The sequence below is a fragment of the Podarcis tiliguerta genome (genome assembly GCF_965153285.1).
Source record: "Podarcis tiliguerta genome assembly, chromosome: 17".
Taxonomy (NCBI): Eukaryota; Metazoa; Chordata; class Lepidosauria; order Squamata; family Lacertidae; genus Podarcis; species Podarcis tiliguerta.
In genome coordinates this window covers 15907410-15931828 of record NC_139550.1, presented here as the reverse complement: position 1 = coordinate 15931828, position 24419 = coordinate 15907410, and the positions used below count along the sequence as shown (strand labels likewise).

The following is a 24419-nucleotide window of genomic DNA, read 5'->3' as shown; positions in this document are numbered from 1 at the left end:
CACTTCCCTTGTTCTCTTATAATGGCAATAGCACCAACCTGAGAGGTGCTGGTACTGAGTTCCGGCAAGTTCCGGCTGAAAAAATACTGCAAAGAAGGCCTGCAAATAAAAAAACCTTATGCTTACTACTGGGTGGGATAATTTGTAATGGTGAGAGAAGATTCAAGACTACACAGCAATTTGAGAACTGTTAAAGATTAACATAAAATAAGCTGTCAGTAGCCAGGGATCTCATTTAAAATACAACAACAACCAGTTTTATTATTTGTTTCCCCACTCTGGGTGGCTTCCAACACATGTAAAAATATAATAAAACATCAAACACTAAAAACCTCCTGATACAGGGCTGCCACCCTTCAGATGTTTTCTGAAAGTTGTATAGTTATTTCTCTCATGGACATCTGATGGGAGGGAATTCCACAGAGAGGGAAATTTGAGATGAAAGCATTCTAATTTGATTTGACTGAAAACAAACCAGAATATGACATCATTTGGGACGCGGGTGGCGCTGTGGGTAAAAGCCTCAGCGCCTAGGGCTTGCCGATCGAAAGGTCAGCGATTCGAATCCCCGTGGCGGGGTGCGCTCCCATTACTTGGTCCCAGTGCCTGCCAACCTAGCAGTTCGAAAGCACTCCCGGGTGCAGGTAGATAAATAGGGACCGCTTACTGGCGGGAAGGTAAACAGCATATCCGTGTGCTGTGCTGGCTCGCCAGATGCGGCTTTGTCACGCTGGCCACGTGACCCGGAAGTGTCTCCGGACAGCGCTGGCCCCCGGCCTCTTAAGTGAGATGGGCGCACAACCCTAGAGTCTGTCAAGACTGGGCAGGGGTACCTTTACCTTTACCTTTATGACATCATTTATTGCTTTCAGACGAGCCAGCAGTATTGCTTGCTGAGGGTACCCACTGAAATCAGTAGACCTGAGTCACTGATTTCAGAGGTTACACTCAGAGGATAACTTAGTCGGATATCACCGATTGTTATGTATAATGTATTTTACATTCCATATGGAAAGGTGATGCACACACATACATCTGAAGGCAGATAACCTAAGTGGAAACCAAATAACCCAGAAGCAGTCAGTATCTAGAGATGACAATTCAGTGAATGTAACAGCTTTCCAGACAAGGGTGTTCTTACTCAACCCAGGTTTCAGGTATCGTATGATTATAGCTCTAGAACATAGATATCTCTGGTTATTATTCAGCACAATAAAACACAGGCAATGAATCCTTTTAATATCCACCTCATCTCTTTCACTCTAATTTTGAATTTTGGCCATTTGAACATTGGGGTGCTCCTCTAGTTAGGGAGAGGACGACGTTTTTAAAAAGCTTTAGCTAGGACTGTGAAGGTAATCTGTGACATTTTATAACTATGCACATAGCAGTAATGCATTCACTTAAATTTGATATAGGCAATATTGATTTTTCAAGAGTGTACTTTCTCCATACCGCGAGTCGGTTTCATGTGGGAGTGGAGCTGAATGCAGATTTTTTTTGCCCGCAATGCTAGGTTAGCCTTTGTCAACAATAAGCCCTTTTAGATACAAAACAAACATGAAAAGCGGCCTTCAATTGGTGGAGTGGTTTTTCCTCTAATTGGCTTTCCTGTAGTTAATAGGTATATGACAAAAGCATTCGGATTAATACGGCCCACCAGCTTTATTTATGCAAGCTCATGTGTTTCCTCAGCGGAATACATTTTTTACGGAATATCTGGGGAATTATTTAATAGTCAACTGTTATTGCATGCCTAAAGATATTTCTGAAATAGAACCGAAATTACCTCTACCTATTGTATGGTCCCAAATTATGTGTAATAAGTGCCAGCATGCCAGCAATTTTCATGGGGTTATAATTATTTTAATGTAAAATTGGAACAAGTTGAATGCAGAGGCTGTAAGGAGAGAGTGCACCTTGAAACTTGACGTACTTCCATTTCAATAGGGCCTAACTCTTAACAAAAGCGAAGATGCAAACGTGGTGGCATGGGAATAGGTCCACAGAAGGGAATTTATCCATAAAACAGCCTTCCCCAGCCTGGTGTCTTCCACATACTTTGAATTACAATTCACTTAATCCTGCATGGTTGGCATTAATAATAATAATAATAATAATAATAATAATAATAATAATAATAATAAATTTTATTTATATCCTGCCCTCCCCAGCCAAAGCCAGGCTCAGGGCAGCTAACAACAATAAAATAATACAATATTCTAAAATCATTTCATTAAAATTAATTCAACTCAAACTGATGGCAACCATTAGGCTAAAGTTCTGTGAAGATTGCCAAAGGAGGGAGTCAGGCTGTGCCCTGGCCAAAGGCCTGGTGGAACAGCTCTGTCTTGCAGGCCCTGTGGAAAGATGTCAAGTCCCGCAGGGCCCTACTCTCTTGTGACAGTGCGTTCCACCAGATGGTAGCCACAGCCGAAAAAGCCCTGGCTCTCGTTGAGGCCAGCCTAACCTCTCTGTGGCCTGGGACCACATGGACTTGAGGTCTAATCAGTGGCATCATGTGGGGAGGGTCAGAGGGGCGGTGGCTCCGAGTGCATTGGGGAGGGGCATCTTGCTGCACCCCTGCCCGCCCATGACCCTTGGCAGGCACAACAGGTAGGTGCCCAAAGAGGGCAGTTATGCTGCCCTGCTAGTCTTGTGCTACTTCGCGATGATGCAGGGCTGCGTGAGAAGGATGCAACAGACATGAGTCCTGAACAGAAAGGACATTATATTAATCATCATCATGTAATTGTTAATTAATTAATTAACAACATGAGTTACCTTTTATATTCCAAAGTAACTGGACTGAGAAAACAACAAGTCGGAGTGAATACTTATGTTGTTGCTTAGTCGTTTAGTCGTGTCCGACTCTTCGTGACCCCATGGACCAGAGCACGCCAGGCACTCCTGTCTTCCACTGCCTCCCGCAGTCTAGTCAAACTCATGCTGGTAGCTTCGAGAACACTGTCCAGCCATCTTATCCTCTATTGTCCCCTTCTCCTTGTGCCCTCCATTTTTCCCAACATCAGGGTCTTTTCCAGGGTGGCCAAAGTATTGGAGCCTCAGCTTCAGGATCTGTCCTTCCAGTGAGCACTTGGGGCTGATTTCCTACAGATTGGATAGGTTTGATCTTCTTGCAGTCCAGCGGGCTCTCAAGAGTCTCCTCCAGCACCATAATTCAAAAGCATCAATTCTTCAGCGATCAGCTTTCTTTATGGTCCAGCTCTCACTTCCATACATCACTACTGGGAAAACCATAGCTTTAACTATTCGGACCTTTGTTGGCAAAGTGATGTCTCTGCTTTTAAGATGCTGTCTAGGTTTGTCATTGCTTATACAGGGGCCAAAAAAGGGGGGGAAGGACATTGGTACCCTCCAGTTAGCGTGCCTGAGAACATGTGGATTGCGCAAAATAACTGTTGCTTTTCAAGAAGGCAAGAAAGCTTTACTCATTTTATGCAAAGCACCCTGACATCCTAATACATTGTTGACAGCAGGTACTTGATGTACAATTGAGAACATTCTAAAATAGTGGTTGGTAACAAAAATATTTAATGTGGGTTAAGATTGTTTCCAGAAATTGTGTACCTTCGCTTTGTGGTGTTGCTATGGTGAAACACGCCACATAATTGCCATATTATTCATTTCCTGGTTAAGTTTGAATGCACTGTATTCTTTGTAATCTTTGTTTTGCTGAAAGCAAAACATTAGGCTTCATATTGTTCCTGTGACTTTTAACTTTAGTCAATAGAACAGAGCTAATTTTAAGGATTAATTTACCACACATACAAGTATCTTTGAGTTCTGTCAGAACAAAATTGCCTCCGTTCACACATTATGAAGTGTAGGAATGAACGATGTCTGGTTTTCAACATCTTGATATATCACCAGCTAAACAATATACCAATATATCACAATCTCTGAAACTGAGGATGGAATTATAGAGGAATTCAAATCTGCTATTAGTGAGTTACTTCTTAACTCTGTCTTTGATAGGAAAACTGTTGACTCGCAGCACATTGGTGTCTGCAAGTAGTTTCTGTTGTTCGTTGCCCCGGTAATATATTTGTATATCATCATTGTTCATAGGGTCTTATGTGACTCTTCGATTGATTGACTCTGTGCCAGTATGCATTTCCGTAGTTTCCTTTGTTATCATGTCATCACAATGGAAACAGGAATCTGCACTTAAATCAATGTGAAATTGTCATTGATAATAGCTTATCACTACTATCAGTAATGAGATGCTGCAAAATGAAGGAAAAAGGAAACCCCAGCCGTGTTACTTCCACACAAGAATCTTCCTAAGACCCCTTCTGTCTACCTGAAATGCCAGATAGAAACCTAGCCAATACGGAAAAGTGCTCCTCAGGGGTATAAGTCTGCTTGGGAGAAAGACACTTAGGGAGAATGGCCTTTGGAGAAAAGGAAATTGATAGGAGTTGGCTGAGGTTAAGATGTGGTTCCAGTGGCTCCAACTCAAAAACTCCAGTGCTGGCTATCAGATCTTCTGCCTATGCTAAACCTGAGCCAGTCAAGTCCAGTCAAAGGCGACTTTGGGGTTGCTGTGCTCATCTCACTTTCAGGCCAAGGAAGCCGGTGTTTATCCACAGACAGCTTTCCGGGTCATGTGGCCAGCATGACTAAACCGCTTCTGGCACAATGGGACACTGTGACAGAAACCAGAGCGCAGGGAAATGCTGTTTACCTTCCCAACACAGTGGTACCTATTTATCTACTTGCACTGGTGTGCTTTCTAACTGCTAGGTTGGCAGGAGCTGGGACAGAGCAACAGGAGCTCACCCCATCACACAGATTCAAATTGCTGACCTTCTGATCGGCAAGCCCAAGAGGCTCAGTGGTTTAGACCACAGCACCACCTGAGTCCTTAAACCTGATCATGGACTGCTCTGACTTTACTTCTCACCTGACCCTACTTGTTTTGACTGTGACCTTGGATCAGTCATGGATTCTGCTTTGGTTGCTCTCAGCTTTGATACTGGAAAGTCCCTTGTTTACTCAAGAGTCCAGTGGGAACAGGGTTTTGTTTTTTTGCAGGGGGGGGAGGGTAGAACAGATTTTGGCATAGTAACCTATATACTCTTTGGCTTCCAATGCTTCCTCTTACCAAAGATTTACCCTGCTTTTGAAATAACTATTCTGCTCTCCTGATAAGATTTTATCAGTCTCGCAAATGAGAACAGCAGGAGCGCATTCACCCACCCATGCTCCAGTGATGCAGCTTCTTTGAAGACAAGTCTGTTCCAGAAGGTCAGGGCTTTGCCAGTCCTCTTAAATGAATGAACTGTGCATATTGTGTAGAATGCTTTTTCAAAGTGCACATATCAGCTGCAGACATTGCTCCTAATCAGAAGCCTGTTAGGCTGTCAGTTCATCTGAGCAACCAGCGTGAGGGAGAAAGGAATCCAGCAAGTGTGAAGCTCTATTTTGTGATAAAATAAGAGAGGACTTTTCATCCTGTTTCATCCAGGGTTCTGTAGGACATTGGTTCCTCCTCACTCTAGTTCTCTTTCGCCTCGTCTCCTTTGCACCACAAAATGCCATCTGCGTGAACGAGGGGGGTTGAGACCTAGCTCCCTGCTAGGTGTGGCAGCTGCACAGAGAAATAACACAGCAGTTTTCTTTCTTTTTTTTCAAAAAAGTGGTGGTGTCAGCACTTCTCGGACAGTTTTGACTTCAATTGGAAAAGGCTCTGTTTCTCCTCTAGTGTGGTTGACACCCTCCCCTGTGCTTTTTTAATTTTATATATATATATATATATATATATATGCAGGTTTTGGTGTCCTCGGGTGTCTTCCCGTGTAAAAGTTGGGGTGTCTAGGCGACGTTTCGACGAGGTCTCACTCGTCATCTTCAGGCTGGTGCTTTCGGCTTCTTGTTACTGGAACAGAGCAGGATCTCAGTGTTTGAGTTCCTATAAATACTGTTGAGGAGGTGTGGTGTATAGCCTCCAATGTTCTGGGCAGAGAGGAGGTTCCCAGGCTAGTGTGCCTTTTCTTCTTTTGTTCCTTAATTACTTGAGGGATATCTTGAGTGATTTCTTGAGTGATTTCCTGAATCCCACTTAGGTGGGTCATTAGGTGTGGATTAGTTGCTAAAGCCTTCGTGTCTTGAACTCTTGAACTTTGTGAAGAGTTTTTCTGAGAAGATGGCTGTACTGCACTTGGTTGTGCTCTGGCTTGGCTTCGTGTATAGGGGCGAGCTGTGGTTTTGTGGCCTGTGCCAGCCAGATCTGTGTAGGGATTGCAGGGGGGTGCAGCATCCGGAGGTGCCACCCTGGTTTGGCTACTGGATGGTGTCTGTAATTTATCTGTGGAGAGGGTCTGGGTTTGGGTCTGGTGTGGTTGATTGGTGATGGCGTTCTGTGTGCCTCTGGATCTGGTGTCAGATTTTTTGGGGAGGGCTAATTTCCAGATGTCTGGCAAGCGGGATGTGTCGTCACGCTTGTTCATGTTGTGAGGGTGTTTCTCTATCTCGATGGCTTCCATGATTATTCTCTTGTGGTGATGTTCCATGTTAAAGAGCAATTTGGAATCTGCAAAATTAATTTCGTGTCCTGTTTCTTTCATGTGTTGGAAAAGAGAGGAAGTTTTTTCTTCTTTTTTGACGGCATTCTTGTGTTCTGCGATCCGTGCATTTATTCGTCTGTTTGTTTGTCCAATGTACGTGGCTGGGCAGACTTTGCAGGGTATTTCATAGACCCCTTGGTTTTCCAACTGAATTTTATCCTTGGGGTTTCTGAGGATATTGGCTATTTTTTGGTTGGTGCAAAAGGCTGTTTTGATATTGTGTTTATGGAGGATTTTGCTAATTTTATCTGTAGTGCCCTTGATATAAGGAAGGAGGGCTATGCCATTGTTTTCTTCTGTGTCTTGGTTTTTGGGGGGTGTTTCTTTTTGGATTAGCTTCGTAACCCTGTTTTGCTGGTATCCATTGGCAATTAACACATTTGAGAGATTCTGTAACTCAGTTGTCAAGTGGTCTTCGTCAGCCAGGCGTTTGGTTCTGGAGATGAGAGTCTTGGCTACGGAGTTTATTTGTGCAGGGTGGTGGTGTGATTGTGCATGTAAGTAGCGGTTGGTGTGTGTTTTTTTCGGTAGATAGTGTGTCCTAGGGAGCCATCAGGTTTTTTGTAGATTAGGACGTCAAGGAAGGGAAGTTGGTTGTTGGCTTCTATTTCCATAGTGAATTGTATTTTGGGGTGTAGGCTGTTGAGATGTGTGAGGAAGCTATCCAGTTTTTCCTTCCCGTGTGGCCAAATTACAAAGGTGTCGTCAACATATCTGAGCCAAAGTTTGGGTTTGTGTTCTGACTTGTCTAAAGCATTGGTTTCAAAGTGTTCCATGTACAGGTTAGCGATGACCGGTGAGAGGGGTGATCCCATAGGTGCTCCTTCTATCTGTTTGTATCTTTGTCCATTGTGGATGAAGTACGTGTTGGTTAGGCAGTGGTTGGTCAGGTCCAAGATGTATTCGGGGGGATTGTATTTGTTTTGAATGGCTGTCAAGGCTTCATTAATGGGCACTTGTGTGAAGAGAGATACAACATCGAAGCTCACAAGTAGGTCATTGGGTTGTAGGTTTTGCTTCTTTATTGTTTCTATGAACTGGAAGGAGTTTGGAACGTGTGAAGAGATGGATTCTGCATAGGGCTGAAGTTGCTTGGCGAGAAATTTAGCGAGATTTTGTAGAGGTGAGCCTATGGAGCTGACTATTGGTCTGAGTGGTGTTCCTTCTTTGTGTATCTTGGGGAGGCCGTAGAGTTTGGGGCATCTGGATGATTTTTCTCTGGGGATGATTCTTAGCTGGATTTCTTCACTGATAGGAGAGGCTTTTATTTTGGATTTGGTGGTTTTTTCCAGATAGGTGGTGGGATCTGTTTTTATAGGTTGGTAGGTAGGGTCTTGGAGTAGATTTGATAGTTTTGCTTGGTAGTCCGATGTGTTCATCACAACAGTGGCATTACCTTTGTCTGCTGGGAGAATGATTATGTTGTTGTCTTTCCTCAGGTTGGTGAGTGCTTTCTGTTCTTCTTTGTGTAAATTGCTTCTGGGTGGTTTGCTGGAGCAGAGGATGTTGGTGACTTCAAGTCTGATTTTATTGGCTTCATCTGGATTGATTTTGGTTAGGCTAGCTTCGACTCCACATATGATGTTTTCCGTGGGGATGCGTCTCGGGGCGACTGCAAAGTTGAAACCTTTGGAGAGTACTTTGGTTTCAGTTGAGGTGAGGATCCTGTCTGATATGTTATGTACTGTTTGTTTCATGGGTTGTTGTGGAGGGTGGCTGGGCTTCTGGCGTTTCTCTAGTTTGTGGAGTTTGTTGGTGTGTGTGTCTGTCTTGTGTGAGGTCTCCGTTTCAGCTCTCCAGACGGCTAGTTGTTTGCATTTGTCCCAGAGTGCAGGGTGGATTTTGTTACAGAGTTTGAGGTGAAGAGTGAGTAGATCTTTGTTGGTTTGGTTTAGTAGGTATCTTTTCTTGTGTAGTTCGTTTCTGATTAGAGATAGTTCAGTTCGTTTCAGGATCCTTTCGGTAGCTGGGGTTTTAGAGTGGAATTTAAGTTGGAAGCATGTGGGAATTAAGTTGTTGTCTCGGCAGTTGCGTAGGAACAAGAGATCACATAAGATGGTGGCTCTTCGGATTTCTAGTTTCTCGTAGGTTCTTGTCAGCTGGAAGGTTTCCTCCCCGTAGAGGTGAGATATTTGCTTTCGTAGATTTTCACGGGTACAGGAATGCAGGTTTTGGTGTCCTCGGGTGTCTTCCCGTGTAAAAGTTGGGGTGTCTAGGCGACGTTTCGACGAGGTCTCACTCGTCATCTTCAGGCTGGTGCTTTCGGCTTCTTGTTACTGGAACAGAGCAGGATCTCAGTGTTTGAGTTCCTATAAATACTGTTGAGGAGGTGTGGTGTATAGCCTCCAATGTTCTGGGCAGAGAGGAGGTTCCCAGGCTAGTGTGCCTTTTCTTCTTTTGTTCCTTAATTACTTGAGGGATATCTTGAGTGATTTCTTGAGTGATTTCCTGAATCCCACTTAGGTGGGTCATTAGGTGTGGATTAGTTGCTAAAGCCTTCGTGTCTTGAACTCTTGAACTTTGTGAAGAGTTTTTCTGAGAAGATGGCTGTACTGCACTTGGTTGTGCTCTGGCTTGGCTTCGTGTATAGGGGCGAGCTGTGGTTTTGTGGCCTGTGCCAGCCAGATCTGTGTAGGGATTGCAGGGGGGTGCAGCATCCGGAGGTGCCACCCTGGTTTGGCTACTGGATGGTGTCTGTAATTTATCTGTGGAGAGGGTCTGGGTTTGGGTCTGGTGTGGTTGATTGGTGATGGCGTTCTGTGTGCCTCTGGATCTGGTGTCAGATTTTTTGGGGAGGGCTAATTTCCAGATGTCTGGCAAGCGGGATGTGTCGTCACGCTTGTTCATGTTGTGAGGGTGTTTCTCTATCTCGATGGCTTCCATGATTATTCTCTTGTGGTGATGTTCCATGTTAAAGAGCAATTTGGAATCTGCAAAATTAATTTCGTGTCCTGTTTCTTTCATGTGTTGGAAAAGAGAGGAAGTTTTTTCTTCTTTTTTGACGGCATTCTTGTGTTCTGCGATCCGTGCATTTATTCGTCTGTTTGTTTGTCCAATGTACGTGGCTGGGCAGACTTTGCAGGGTATTTCATAGACCCCTTGGTTTTCCAACTGAATTTTATCCTTGGGGTTTCTGAGGATATTGGCTATTTTTTGGTTGGTGCAAAAGGCTGTTTTGATATTGTGTTTATGGAGGATTTTGCTAATTTTATCTGTAGTGCCCTTGATATAAGGAAGGAGGGCTATGCCATTGTTTTCTTCTGTGTCTTGGTTTTTGGGGGGTGTTTCTTTTTGGATTAGCTTCGTAACCCTGTTTTGCTGGTATCCATTGGCAATTAACACATTTGAGAGATTCTGTAACTCAGTTGTCAAGTGGTCTTCGTCAGCCAGGCGTTTGGTTCTGGAGATGAGAGTCTTGGCTACGGAGTTTATTTGTGCAGGGTGGTGGTGTGATTGTGCATGTAAGTAGCGGTTGGTGTGTGTTTTTTTCCGGTAGATAGTGTGTCCTAGGGAGCCATCAGGTTTTTTGTAGATTAGGACGTCAAGGAAGGGAAGTTGGTTGTTGGCTTCTATTTCCATAGTGAATTGTATTTTGGGGTGTAGGCTGTTGAGATGTGTGAGGAAGCTATCCAGTTTTTCCTTCCCGTGTGGCCAAATTACAAAGGTGTCGTCAACATATCTGAGCCAAAGTTTGGGTTTGTGTTCTGACTTGTCTAAAGCATTGGTTTCAAAGTGTTCCATGTACAGGTTAGCGATGACCGGTGAGAGGGGTGATCCCATAGGTGCTCCTTCTATCTGTTTGTATCTTTGTCCATTGTGGATGAAGTACGTGTTGGTTAGGCAGTGGTTGGTCAGGTCCAAGATGTATTCGGGGGGATTGTATTTGTTTTGAATGGCTGTCAAGGCTTCATTAATGGGCACTTGTGTGAAGAGAGATACAACATCGAAGCTCACAAGTAGGTCATTGGGTTGTAGGTTTTGCTTCTTTATTGTTTCTATGAACTGGAAGGAGTTTGGAACGTGTGAAGAGATGGATTCTGCATAGGGCTGAAGTTGCTTGGCGAGAAATTTAGCGAGATTTTGTAGAGGTGAGCCTATGGAGCTGACTATTGGTCTGAGTGGTGTTCCTTCTTTGTGTATCTTGGGGAGGCCGTAGAGTTTGGGGCATCTGGATGATTTTTCTCTGGGGATGATTCTTAGCTGGATTTCTTCACTGATAGGAGAGGCTTTTATTTTGGATTTGGTGGTTTTTTCCAGATAGGTGGTGGGATCTGTTTTTATAGGTTGGTAGGTAGGGTCTTGGAGTAGATTTGATAGTTTTGCTTGGTAGTCCGATGTGTTCATCACAACAGTGGCATTACCTTTGTCTGCTGGGAGAATGATTATGTTGTTGTCTTTCCTCAGGTTGGTGAGTGCTTTCTGTTCTTCTTTGTGTAAATTGCTTCTGGGTGGTTTGCTGGAGCAGAGGATGTTGGTGACTTCAAGTCTGATTTTATTGGCTTCATCTGGATTGATTTTGGTTAGGCTAGCTTCGACTCCACATATGATGTTTTCCGTGGGGATGCGTCTCGGGGCGACTGCAAAGTTGAAACCTTTGGAGAGTACTTTGGTTTCAGTTGAGGTGAGGATCCTGTCTGATATGTTATGTACTGTTTGTTTCATGGGTTGTTGTGGAGGGTGGCTGGGCTTCTGGCGTTTCTCTAGTTTGTGGAGTTTGTTGGTGTGTGTGTCTGTCTTGTGTGAGGTCTCCGTTTCAGCTCTCCAGACGGCTAGTTGTTTGCATTTGTCCCAGAGTGCAGGGTGGATTTTGTTACAGAGTTTGAGGTGAAGAGTGAGTAGATCTTTGTTGGTTTGGTTTAGTAGGTATCTTTTCTTGTGTAGTTCGTTTCTGATTAGAGATAGTTCAGTTCGTTTCAGGATCCTTTCGGTAGCTGGGGTTTTAGAGTGGAATTTAAGTTGGAAGCATGTGGGAATTAAGTTGTTGTCTCGGCAGTTGCGTAGGAACAAGAGATCACATAAGATGGTGGCTCTTCGGATTTCTAGTTTCTCGTAGGTTCTTGTCAGCTGGAAGGTTTCCTCCCCGTAGAGGTGAGATATTTGCTTTCGTAGATTTTCACGGGTACAGGAATGCAGGTTTTGGTGTCCTCGGGTGTCTTCCCGTGTAAAAGTTGGGGTGTCTAGGCGACGTTTCGACGAGGTCTCACTCGTCATCTTCAGGCTGGTGCTTTCGGCTTCTTGTTACTGGAACAGAGCAGGATCTCAGTGTTTGAGTTCTTATAAATACTGTTGAGGAGGTGTGGTGTATAGCCTCCAATGTTCTGGGCAGAGAGGAGGTTCCCAGGCTAGTGTGCCTTTTCTTCTTTTGTTCCTTAATTACTTGAGGGATATCTTGAGTGATTTCTTGAGTGATTTCCTGAATCCCACTTAGGTGGGTCATTAGGTGTGGATTAGTTGCTAAAGCCTTCGTGTCTTGAACTCTTGAACTTTGTGAAGAGTTTTTCTGAGAAGATGGCTGTACTGCACTTGGTTGTGCTCTGGCTTGGCTTCGTGTATAGGGGCGAGCTGTGGTTTTGTGGCCTGTGCCAGCCAGATCTGTGTAGGGATTGCAGGGGGGTGCAGCATCCGGAGGTGCCACCCTGGTTTGGCTACTGGATGGTGTCTGTAATTTATCTGTGGAGAGGGTCTGGGTTTGGGTCTGGTGTGGTTGATTGGTGATGGCGTTCTGTGTGCCTCTGGATCTGGTGTCAGATTTTTTGGGGAGGGCTAATTTCCAGATGTCTGGCAAGCGGGATGTGTCGTCACGCTTGTTCATGTTGTGAGGGTGTTTCTCTATCTCGATGGCTTCCATGATTATTCTCTTGTGGTGATGTTCCATGTTAAAGAGCAATTTGGAATCTGCAAAATTAATTTCGTGTCCTGTTTCTTTCATGTGTTGGAAAAGAGAGGAAGTTTTTTCTTCTTTTTTGACGGCATTCTTGTGTTCTGCGATCCGTGCATTTATTCGTCTGTTTGTTTGTCCAATGTACGTGGCTGGGCAGACTTTGCAGGGTATTTCATAGACCCCTTGGTTTTCCAACTGAATTTTATCCTTGGGGTTTCTGAGGATATTGGCTATTTTTTGGTTGGTGCAAAAGGCTGTTTTGATATTGTGTTTATGGAGGATTTTGCTAATTTTATCTGTAGTGCCCTTGATATAAGGAAGGAGGGCTATGCCATTGTTTTCTTCTGTGTCTTGGTTTTTGGGGGGTGTTTCTTTTTGGATTAGCTTCGTAACCCTGTTTTGCTGGTATCCATTGGCAATTAACACATTTGAGAGATTCTGTAACTCAGTTGTCAAGTGGTCTTCGTCAGCCAGGCGTTTGGTTCTGGAGATGAGAGTCTTGGCTACGGAGTTTATTTGTGCAGGGTGGTGGTGTGATTGTGCATGTAAGTAGCGGTTGGTGTGTGTTTTTTTCCGGTAGATAGTGTGTCCTAGGGAGCCATCAGGTTTTTTGTAGATTAGGACGTCAAGGAAGGGAAGTTGGTTGTTGGCTTCTATTTCCATAGTGAATTGTATTTTGGGGTGTAGGCTGTTGAGATGTGTGAGGAAGCTATCCAGTTTTTCCTTCCCGTGTGGCCAAATTACAAAGGTGTCGTCAACATATCTGAGCCAAAGTTTGGGTTTGTGTTCTGACTTGTCTAAAGCATTGGTTTCAAAGTGTTCCATGTACAGGTTAGCGATGACCGGTGAGAGGGGTGATCCCATAGGTGCTCCTTCTATCTGTTTGTATCTTTGTCCATTGTGGATGAAGTACGTGTTGGTTAGGCAGTGGTTGGTCAGGTCCAAGATGTATTCGGGGGGATTGTATTTGTTTTGAATGGCTGTCAAGGCTTCATTAATGGGCACTTGTGTGAAGAGAGATACAACATCGAAGCTCACAAGTAGGTCATTGGGTTGTAGGTTTTGCTTCTTTATTGTTTCTATGAACTGGAAGGAGTTTGGAACGTGTGAAGAGCTACCGAAAGGATCCTGAAACGAACTGAACTATCTCTAATCAGAAACGAACTACACAAGAAAAGATACCTACTAAACCAAACCAACAAAGATCTACTCACTCTTCACCTCAAACTCTGTAACAAAATCCACCCTGCACTCTGGGACAAATGCAAACAACTAGCCGTCTGGAGAGCTGAAACGGAGACCTCACACAAGACAGACACACACACCAACAAACTCCACAAACTAGAGAAACGCCAGAAGCCCAGCCACCCTCCACAACAACCCATGAAACAAACAGTACATAACATATCAGACAGGATCCTCACCTCAACTGAAACCAAAGTACTCTCCAAAGGTTTCAACTTTGCAGTCGCCCCGAGACGCATCCCCACGGAAAACATCATATGTGGAGTCGAAGCTAGCCTAACCAAAATCAATCCAGATGAAGCCAATAAAATCAGACTTGAAGTCACCAACATCCTCTGCTCCAGCAAACCACCCAGAAGCAATTTACACAAAGAAGAACAGAAAGCACTCACCAACCTGAGGAAAGACAACAACATAATCATTCTCCCAGCAGACAAAGGTAATGCCACTGTTGTGATGAACACATCGGACTACCAAGCAAAACTATCAAATCTACTCCAAGACCCTACCTACCAACCTATAAAAACAGATCCCACCACCTATCTGGAAAAAACCACCAAATCCAAAATAAAAGCCTCTCCTATCAGTGAAGAAATCCAGCTAAGAATCATCCCCAGAGAAAAATCATCCAGATGCCCCAAACTCTACGGCCTCCCCAAGATACACAAAGAAGGAACACCACTCAGACCAATAGTCAGCTCCATAGGCTCACCTCTACAAAATCTCGCTAAATTTCTCGCCAAGCAACTTCAGCCCTATGCAGAATCCATCTCTTCACACGTTCCAAACTCCTTCCAGTTCATAGAAACAATAAAGAAGCAAAACCTACAACCCAATGACCTACTTGTGAGCTTCGATGTTGTATCTCTCTTCACACAAGTGCCCATTAATGAAGCCTTGACAGCCATTCAAAACAAATACAATCCCCCCGAATACATCTTGGACCTGACCAACCACTGCCTAACCAACACGTACTTCATCCACAATGGACAAAGATACAAACAGATAGAAGGAGCACCTATGGGATCACCCCTCTCACCGGTCATCGCTAACCTGTACATGGAACACTTTGAAACCAATGCTTTAGACAAGTCAGAACACAAACCCAAACTTTGGCTCAGATATGTTGACGACACCTTTGTAATTTGGCCACACGGGAAGGAAAAACTGGATAGCTTCCTCACACATCTCAACAGCCTACACCCCAAAATACAATTCACTATGGAAATAGAAGCCAACAACCAACTTCCCTTCCTTGACGTCCTAATCTACAAAAAACCTGATGGCTCCCTAGGACACACTATCTACCGGAAAAAAACACACACCAACCGCTACTTACATGCACAATCACACCACCACCCTGCACAAATAAACTCCGTAGCCAAGACTCTCATCTCCAGAACCAAACGCCTGGCTGACGAAGACCACTTGACAACTGAGTTACAGAATCTCTCAAATGTGTTAATTGCCAATGGATACCAGCAAAACAGGGTTACGAAGCTAATCCAAAAAGAAACACCCCCCAAAAACCAAGACACAGAAGAAAACAATGGCATAGCCCTCCTTCCTTATATCAAGGGCACTACAGATAAAATTAGCAAAATCCTCCATAAACACAATATCAAAACAGCCTTTTGCACCAACCAAAAAATAGCCAATATCCTCAGAAACCCCAAGGATAAAATTCAGTTGGAAAACCAAGGGGTCTATGAAATACCCTGCAAAGTCTGCCCAGCCACGTACATTGGACAAACAAACAGACGAATAAATGCACGGATCGCAGAACACAAGAATGCCGTCAAAAAAGAAGAAAAAACTTCCTCTCTTTTCCAACACATGAAAGAAACAGGACACGAAATTAATTTTGCAGATTCCAAATTGCTCTTTAACATGGAACATCACCACAAGAGAATAATCATGGAAGCCATCGAGATAGAGAAACACCCTCACAACATGAACAAGCGTGACGACACATCCCGCTTGCCAGACATCTGGAAATTAGCCCTCCCCAAAAAATCTGACACCAGATCCAGAGGCACACAGAACGCCATCACCAATCAACCACACCAGACCCAAACCCAGACCCTCTCCACAGATAAATTACAGACACCATCCAGTAGCCAAACCAGGGTGGCACCTCCGGATGCTGCACCCCCCTGCAATCCCTACACAGATCTGGCTGGCACAGGCCACAAAACCACAGCTCGCCCCTATACACGAAGCCAAGCCAGAGCACAACCAAGTGCAGTACAGCCATCTTCTCAGAAAAACTCTTCACAAAGTTCAAGAGTTCAAGACACGAAGGCTTTAGCAACTAATCCACACCTAATGACCCACCTAAGTGGGATTCAGGAAATCACTCAAGAAATCACTCAAGATATCCCTCAAGTAATTAAGGAACAAAAGAAGAAAAGGCACACTAGCCTGGGAACCTCCTCTCTGCCCAGAACATTGGAGGCTATACACCACACCTCCTCAACAGTATTTATAGGAACTCAAACACTGAGATCCTGCTCTGTTCCAGTAACAAGAAGCCGAAAGCACCAGCCTGAAGATGACGAGTGAGACCTCGTCGAAACGTCGCCTAGACACCCCAACTTTTACACGGGAAGACACCCGAGGACACCAAAACCTGCATTCCTGTACCCGTGAAAATCTACGAAAGCATATATATATATATATATATATATATATATCAGGGCAGCTGAGCCACTTTGAACTTCCTTTTTGGAGGAAACATGAAGCAGGCTGCTTAAAATGTGGCACAGAGGCCAAGCTAGCTGGTACTCTAGCAAAGTGGAACAGCATGGGGTGTCTGTAGCAGCAGAAGGGGAGAATCTCTGAAAAGAAGAGAGGGCATACATTTGCTTGACAGACTGAGAATGAAGTAGTTTTGAAATGCTCAAAATGCAATTATTGCATGCCTGCCAGCATCTAAGAAGTTGGACGGTCAGAACCTTTTCGTTCCACCCTCTGGGTCTACCCCAAAGGCCCTGCCCGCACTGCCTCCAAGACACTACTGCCATATTTATTTCCCTCTGGCTTCTTCAGTACTGACAGCCTTCACTTTTGGATTTAGCAGGAATCTAAGGAATGGATGCTGCTGTGATGGCTGCCCATATGAGGTGATGCACAGAAAGAGAGAGAGAGAGAGAGAGAGAGAGAGAGAGAGAGAAGAGCTGAAAAGTGATGACTGAACATCTTGCAATGACTCTCCAGTTTTTCTAATGGTTCCCTTTGTTGAGATCTATTAACTGGAAGTGGCAGAGTTCGAACGTGGGACCTTCTAAATGCAAGGCATTGCTTCTGCAACTGTTCATTGAACATCCAGCAGTTTCTTGACTCAAAAGTGGGAGACCTGGTAATGATGTGGAACAAAACTCTTTTCAAATCCTTAATAAAGATTGCAGTTAGGAGCTTATAGTTGCAAGTGAAGGAGCGTCTCCACCCTCATCATTCAGCCTGAGGTCCAGATCTGAGGGCCTTCTGGTGGTTCCCTCATTGTGAGATGTGAGGTTACAGGGAACCAGGCAGAGGGCCTTCTTGGTAGTGGTTCCCCCCCTGTGGAACGCCTTCCCATCAGATGTCAAGGAAATAAACAACTACCTGACTTTTAGGTAGTTCAGCCTGAGGTCCAGGTCTGAGGGCCTTCTGGCAGTTCCCTCATTGCGAGATGTGAGGTTACAGGGAACCAGGCAGAGGGCCTTCTTGGTAGTGGTGCCCGCCCTGTGGAACGCCCTCCCATCAGATGTCAAGGAAATAAACAACTACCTGACTTTTAGAAGACATCTGAAGGCAGCCCTGTTTAGGGAATTTTTTAATGTCTGATGTTTTATTGTATTTTTAATATTTTGTTGGAAGCCGCCCTGAGTGGCTGGGTAAACCCAGCCAGATGTGCGGGGTATAAATAAATAAATTGTTGTTGTTGTTGTTGTTGTTGTTGTTGTTGTTGTTGTTGACTATGGAGTATCTACATAAGCCAGAATACCCTACTCCTGAGAATCATTAAGGTGTCCCATCTCTTCTTCTAAAATCTGGTTGTTGTTTGTGATTCCCATTCACTTTTGGGGTGAGTGGTACTGGCTAGGCTGTCACTGAGGTACTCACAAACATTCTAACGTCTCGGGGTAAAGGCATCACCATCAGAATATTGACAGTGCAGCATCTTTGAGTGAGTTTTGGAAGAGTGAAAAAACCCTCCAAGGGCTCAAAGACTTGAGAATGAACTGCATACGTTACATCCTAACTCAATAAATTTGGTGACATTTTCGTTTGTGGGTTGCTTCATACTTGGAATGGAGGGGGTTGAGCGGAAAGAAAGTTGACAGAAGAAAACACTTTGTCTTTTCTTCAAATAGCTGTGCACAAGTTCATATGGCTGGTGGCATGTTTCTGTTGAGCCCCACTTTGACTCACTTTATTCTGATCTTGAGACTTACCTTTCAGTCATTATATAGTCAACATTTTGAAACTGAAATGGACTTCCTCCAATGTTATTTTTCTCGTCTGCAGCCTGTGAAGCTGGTGCCCAGAGCTATGTTTGCTTCTTTACTCTATTGCAGCTCTGTCAGGGAGGGTTGAGACTTCAGGCTGGGAAAGGTAAGAGAGTTCAAAGAATTGCCTTTCCCGGTTTTCTTAAAAGATAGCAGCTTGCGTTTCTGATTAGATGTGGGCAGCATGAGAACATACCCTATGACTCCAAATCTGTCTGTGCATGGACTGCTAAAAACGAAATATACAAATCTGAACGTGTGAAGGTCAGAAGTGGGAGTGGGGATGTTGGGGAAGGGGTGCATGACGACTCCCCCCCCCCAAGAGTTATTTTAATGTGAGTGGGTCTTACATCTGATTATGGCTAAAAATGTCCACTTCGGAAAGGGATTCAAGCATAGATTGACTTTCAGGAATTGTTATTGGGTTGCTGCACATGTCTAATCTAATTTGACATGTTGTCCATCCAATTTAAGGAGCTCCACACACCATGGATCTGCAAGCAACTCACAGATCTTTGTTTCACACATACAATATAACATTGAAAGGGGGAATTTGCACACCTCCAATGTGTTGAGCTGTACCTACCACTTGTGCTCACATATCTCATCACGAATGAGATGTTTGTTTCTCTCGCTTTGGCTGTTGTATGAGAAGCAGCAGAAGAAAATATATAAGTCACTCGTGTGCTGAGGAACAAAGTATTACGAAGTAACTGCAACAAATGCTCTGAAACACACTTGGGTTTTTGTCATTTGATCTTGAAACTCATCTTTCCGCAAAGCAGGTCTTGAACAGTTTTCTGAAGATTGGCCCCCCTTTTAATGAATTCTCTTTGTTGTCCTGCCCACTGAATGTGGAACTTTCTAAACTCTACATGCACTCTTTGCCACTGAGTGCGTGCGTATACAAAAGCCAAACAAATGTAAAGATGCATAAAGTCATACTATGGTTCTCGAACGGAATCCATTCTGGAAGTCCGTTTGACTTCTGAAAACATCCGACAACCAAGTCACGGCTTATGATTGGCTGCAGGAGCTTCATGCACTCAATTGGAAACCACGGAAGCCACGTCAGACGTTCAGCTTCCAAAAAACATCTGCAAACCGGAAAACACTCACTTCCAGGTTTGCAGTATTTGGGAACCAAAACATTTAAGTCGCAAGGCATTCAGGATCCAAGGTACAACTGTACTTAAAGAACAGGAGTATTTTTCTTAATGAGAAACTCATTGCTTCTTTGTTTCTTTGGCAGAATTCCTGAAAAGTTTCATTTTGTAAATCATAGATTGAAAATATTCCACAGCAAAGGATTTGAAAACTCTACAGAGAATTTCCTACACAGAGGAGAGTGCCTTCATTTGTGGCTAAAGATGCTTAAGGAACTGTTTTTTTACTGACAAATTGTGTTCTGTCCACCCCAATACCCATCCCCTATTAGATCATAGCCCCAAAAAGATTGCAATGAAACTCTTACGAGTTTCATGTGTGGCCATTGCAAGGTCACTATATGTGACAGGTGTCTGTGCTGGTTTTATGACAAAACTGCATTGCTGCCAACTTTATTGTACCCGCGCAGGAGGCTACCAGTGAAATTTGCTGAAACCTCTGGCCTTTTCTTCTTTTCTTTAAAAACATAAACAATAAGAATGTACTCATGGGGTAGAAAAGATGGTTGTGAAAATGTACTACATTTGACAGAACACACTTAAATTAACATACTCCCTTAGTGCTGTTTCAGAGACTGCTGGGCTGTGCCATGCTTCCCACAGAGTGCCACCAGTAGAGGGAGGCCACTTGCTTCTCTGCAATGCCAGGCTACTGATCTGCTGCCAACACACTTACCCTGCTGCTTTAGGTCAGCACCCAGGTTCAATGTCTTGTGGATATTCTTCTTAGGTTCTTGCCAAGTCCCTCACCCAGAAACATGAGATTCCAAGCATACATTTATTATTATTAATTAAATTGCTATACTGACCTTCATCCGAGGATCACAGGGCAGTTTACAATATAAAAGCACAAAGATACATATCATAGTAAGAAACAAAAACAATACCCCCCCCCAAGACCATGGATTATTTCATTAGCCAAAGGCCTGGGAGGAGAGGAATGCTTTTACTTGGTGCCTGAAGTTGTGCAACAAAGGCACCAAGTGAGCCTCTCTGGAGAGAGCATTTGACAAGTGGGACCATCTTTAGAATGGTCCTGGTTGCGCGCAGGCCCCCAGCCCAGTTCCTCCCCCCACCCTGGCATGGGCGGAATAACACTTTCATGCCAGGGTGGCATCACAATCACCCCAGACCTGTTGGCCAATCAGTTTTGAGTGGGGGGGGGGGTTGTGAGGAGTTTAAAAGCGGCAGCGCAACGTGGCTATGAGCCTGCTTCGCGCTGCCTTATTGACTACCTGTAAAGTGGGCAGGAGTCTGATATAGTCTATGCCAGTGCCTAAGCCAATGCCCCTCACATTTCTGTAATTCAATAAAGTTGTGGCCTAAAATTTTGCCAATAACCTTAAACTAAATATTCTGCGTCCATGTGAATTTATTTTAACAAGGGGCTGGTCTGGAGGCCTTGACACGCAGATAGGGATCCACCACAGAAAAGACCCGTTCTCGTGTTGCCGCCCTCTCGTGTTGAGAGCCAGTGTGGTGTAGTGGTTAAGAGTGGTAGTCTCGTAATCTGGGGAACCGGGTTCACTTCCCTGCTCCTGCTCCTCCACCTGCAGCTGCTGGGTGACCTTGGGCTAGTCACACTTCTTTGAAGTCTCTCAGCCTCACTCACCTCACAGAGTGTTTGTTGTGGGAGAGGAAGGGAAAGGAGAATGTTAGCCGCTTTGAGACTCCTTAAAGGGAGTGAAAGTCGGGATATCAAATCCAAACTCTTCTTCTTCTTCTTCCGGACCTCTCATGGAGGAGGCACATGAAGCCCTCAGGTGATGATTCCAGGATCTGGGCCAGTTCATATGTGGAGAGGCTTTATCATGTCTTAAAGTTCGCATTCAGACTATGATTTCAATAACACCCACAGTGAGGTTTTTTCCAAAAGGAGACTGTAGTATGATTGGAGAAGGAGCACTGGAACAATGCTCGCAATGAAATTGGAAAAAAGAAAACCCTTTCCTTCTCCCTACACCATCAAATGACTCTGAAAGATGGAACAATTTTCTAAAGGCTTATCAAAATAACTGAACTTTGACCCAGTGACCCAGAAGGAGGCATTTCAGTCCAAGCTATAATGCTTGGAAAGGATTTTATGAGTGGCTGAAAATTGGGGTTTAGATTGGAAGCACCGTCTCAGTCACCCGGAACCACTGTCTCTGACTGTAATCTATTGTAAGTTTCAGATGCATATCTTCAGTCTGTTCGAAGAGGTGTGGATATGCTTGTACTGCATCAAACACAACAGGAATCGGTGCTGTTTTATACATTGATCAGGGACCTTGAGAGTGGCAGTTGCTAGGGGGATGGGTGACATATGAGAAGTTAATATGTAAAAGTGAAGGAAAATGGAAAATGAGACCATTTGAAGGAGTTAAGGATTATGTGAATGACTGGCTGCATTTCTTTCAAATTAATGAGATGTTTAGAAAAGATCTAAACCAGAGGGGTTCTGCTGATAAAGAATCAAAATTTCAGACAGAAATACTGAATAATGACTATAAGATTTTGGCAAAAATGTATAAGATATTATTGGAATGGTGTACGAAGGATGAGGAGGTAAAACCAGTTATGATTGACTGGGCCAAAGATATAGGGCATAATATACAAATGGAGGAGTGGGAAAGACTCTGGAAAGAAGGTTTAAGATTCACTGCATGTACAGTTATAAAATAAAATGTTATGAAAATGATGTACCGATGGTATGTAACACCTGTGAAGTTAGCAAAAATGTATAAGACAAGTAACAAATGTTGGAAATGTAAAGAAAAAGAAGGTACCTTTTTTCATATGTGGTGGGAATGTAAGAAGGTAAAATGCTTTTGGGAGATGATTTATAATGAATTGAAGAAAATGTTGAAATATACATTTGCTAAGAAACCAGAAGCATTCTTACAAGGCATTACAGGTAATGAGATAAATAAGAAAGAAAAGAAGTTATTTTTATATGCAGTGACAGCAGCAAGAATATTGATGGCCCAGAAATGGAAACAGGAGGAGCTACCTACGATAGAAGAATGGAGAACCAAAATGATGGACTATGCAGAACTGGATAGAATGACAGGAAGGATTCGGAATCGACGAGATCAAAGATTTACAGAAGATTGGGAAAAGTTTATCCAATATATGCAAAAACTGAGTGATAATCAAATTATGTTTGTAAGTTTTAAGGAAGCTCTGTGATGGGAAATGGTTAAAATGGCAGAAATGTGTAAAAAGTAATAAAGGGAAGGAATTGCAGACAAATTGAGGGAAGTCAAAAAAGAGAAGTAAGATGTAATTAAGATGTATGGAGTGTATAAATTTGTTTTTGTATTTGAAAACCAATAAAAATATAATATACAAAAATAAAAAAGAGAGAGTGGCAGTTGATGATACTAGTATCTGCAGTGAGCACAGCTAATATAACCAGTTTTCATCTGCTGTGAATGTTGTGAACATTTCATCGTCTGTGGACGTCTGCTGTTGTCACTGCCAAAAATGTCTCCTTCATTTCCCTCCCAACCATTCTGCACCCATTAATGAGAAAGGAAATTGCATTCAGAACCTATAAAAAAGGAAGAAAAGGTGCAAATCAAATTCTTGTGGGAGAGGTGCAGGCTTTTGACACACTTGCCTTACTTTTGAAGTGGTCAACGGATGTTCATAAGTGCTATTTTTAAAAATTCTACAAATCATCTCACCTGTGGCTCTGCAGCCTTCCCAGGTGCCCATGATTTTATTAAAGGCCCAGAGGAAGGCATAAGGAGATAATACTTTCCATTGAAGCTTTTCATATCAGGACACATGGACAGCTAGGGAGGCTGAATGTTTCCTGGAAAGAAAAACGCAACACCTTTGGCCACAAGAAGTAAATTATGAAGAAACTCTCATGTGATAATGTTGCCGCATAGAGTCCAGGGGCTGCTTGCGACCACACAAAGGGCGCCCCCCATTTAATGTGGGGAGCGTTCGTTGTTAAATCTGTGTGAAAAGGGAGAAATTTTATCTCTGCTTTTGACAGCAAAATGTCAAGGAAATAACAGAAAATAAGGACAGAAAGATGGGAATATTAATGTCTAGTTTTCGGTCTCCCCCCTCCGTTAAATGACAAAGCCACAAACAATATTGTGACACAATTTGATCCAGTTTCATTGCTTTGAGGAAGAAGTTAGAGACTCCAGTTCTCAGGAGAGTTTCCAATTTTCTGGTGGTTTATTGTCATTTTCCATCTTTTCCTCCTGAAACTTGAAGGTAAACCGATTCAAACACCAGCACTCATATGAGTACCATTCATCCTTTTAAGGGCATCCTTCCCCTACAGTGAAATGCTCACTTCATAGTGCTGGAAATATTACAGGTTACAGATGGAGCTGTGTACATTGCAGACTGAACTGCTCAATAGTATGGGACTTGCATGTCTTTTAATCAAAATGTGTCTTTCAGCACATTGTCATGGATGGAATAAATGTTTCAGCAATGAATCACTAGAAAGAGAAAACCAACACAGAGAAAGATCTGCAAACACATTTGTACACTGCAAGGTTGTATTTGCCTTAATAGCTCTGTAGGTTTAATATCAAACTGCAGGCAGCAATCGTAACCCTCGAAAGGATTCCACAGTGCATTTTATCCTCCATAGACTCATGGGGTGCAGACATCTTTCCCCCCAAAAAGGACCTGGAAGAGGCAGCATGTCATCATATCCCATCACCTCCCATGGCCATTTGCGGCCCCAGTCTTAACACTCATGCAGCACTGTGGGAGTGACTATAACCTGGGGGTGGGGGGAGGAAGAAGTGGAAACTTTAAGGTATCCCTTAGACCACCTTGTAATATGGTAAATATTTCAAAAGCGCCATAGCAAAAGTTGGCAGGAGTGTGAAATACAGAGTATAACTACATTCCAATTGGCACATTAGTCCAGGAGGTTTGGATTGTGTTGTTTCTGTTGCAGTTATTAAATATTGCACAGTTTGAAGCATCTGGATAGATAAGAACTAACTCTTTTGGAAATGAAGCACTGTCCAGACCCATGAAAATATTACTTTACCTTTTACTGGCAGAACTTTCT

At 43.5% G+C, this 24419-nt stretch overlaps 1 protein-coding gene across 5 annotated transcripts in view; it reads left to right on the top strand.

Annotated features, from left to right (window-relative positions):
- LINGO2 (leucine rich repeat and Ig domain containing 2) overlaps positions 1-24419 on the top strand; it is a 532585-nt gene that overhangs the window by 212733 nt on the left and 295433 nt on the right. The window contains exon 4 of one of the 5 annotated variants that reach the window (XM_083420018.1): positions 18232-18318. The exons of the other annotated variants lie outside the window; for them this stretch is intronic. The gene's annotated coding sequence lies outside the window, so the exon portion shown is untranslated. The remainder of the gene's footprint in view (positions 1-18231; positions 18319-24419) is intronic. 5 annotated transcript variants of the gene reach the window in all.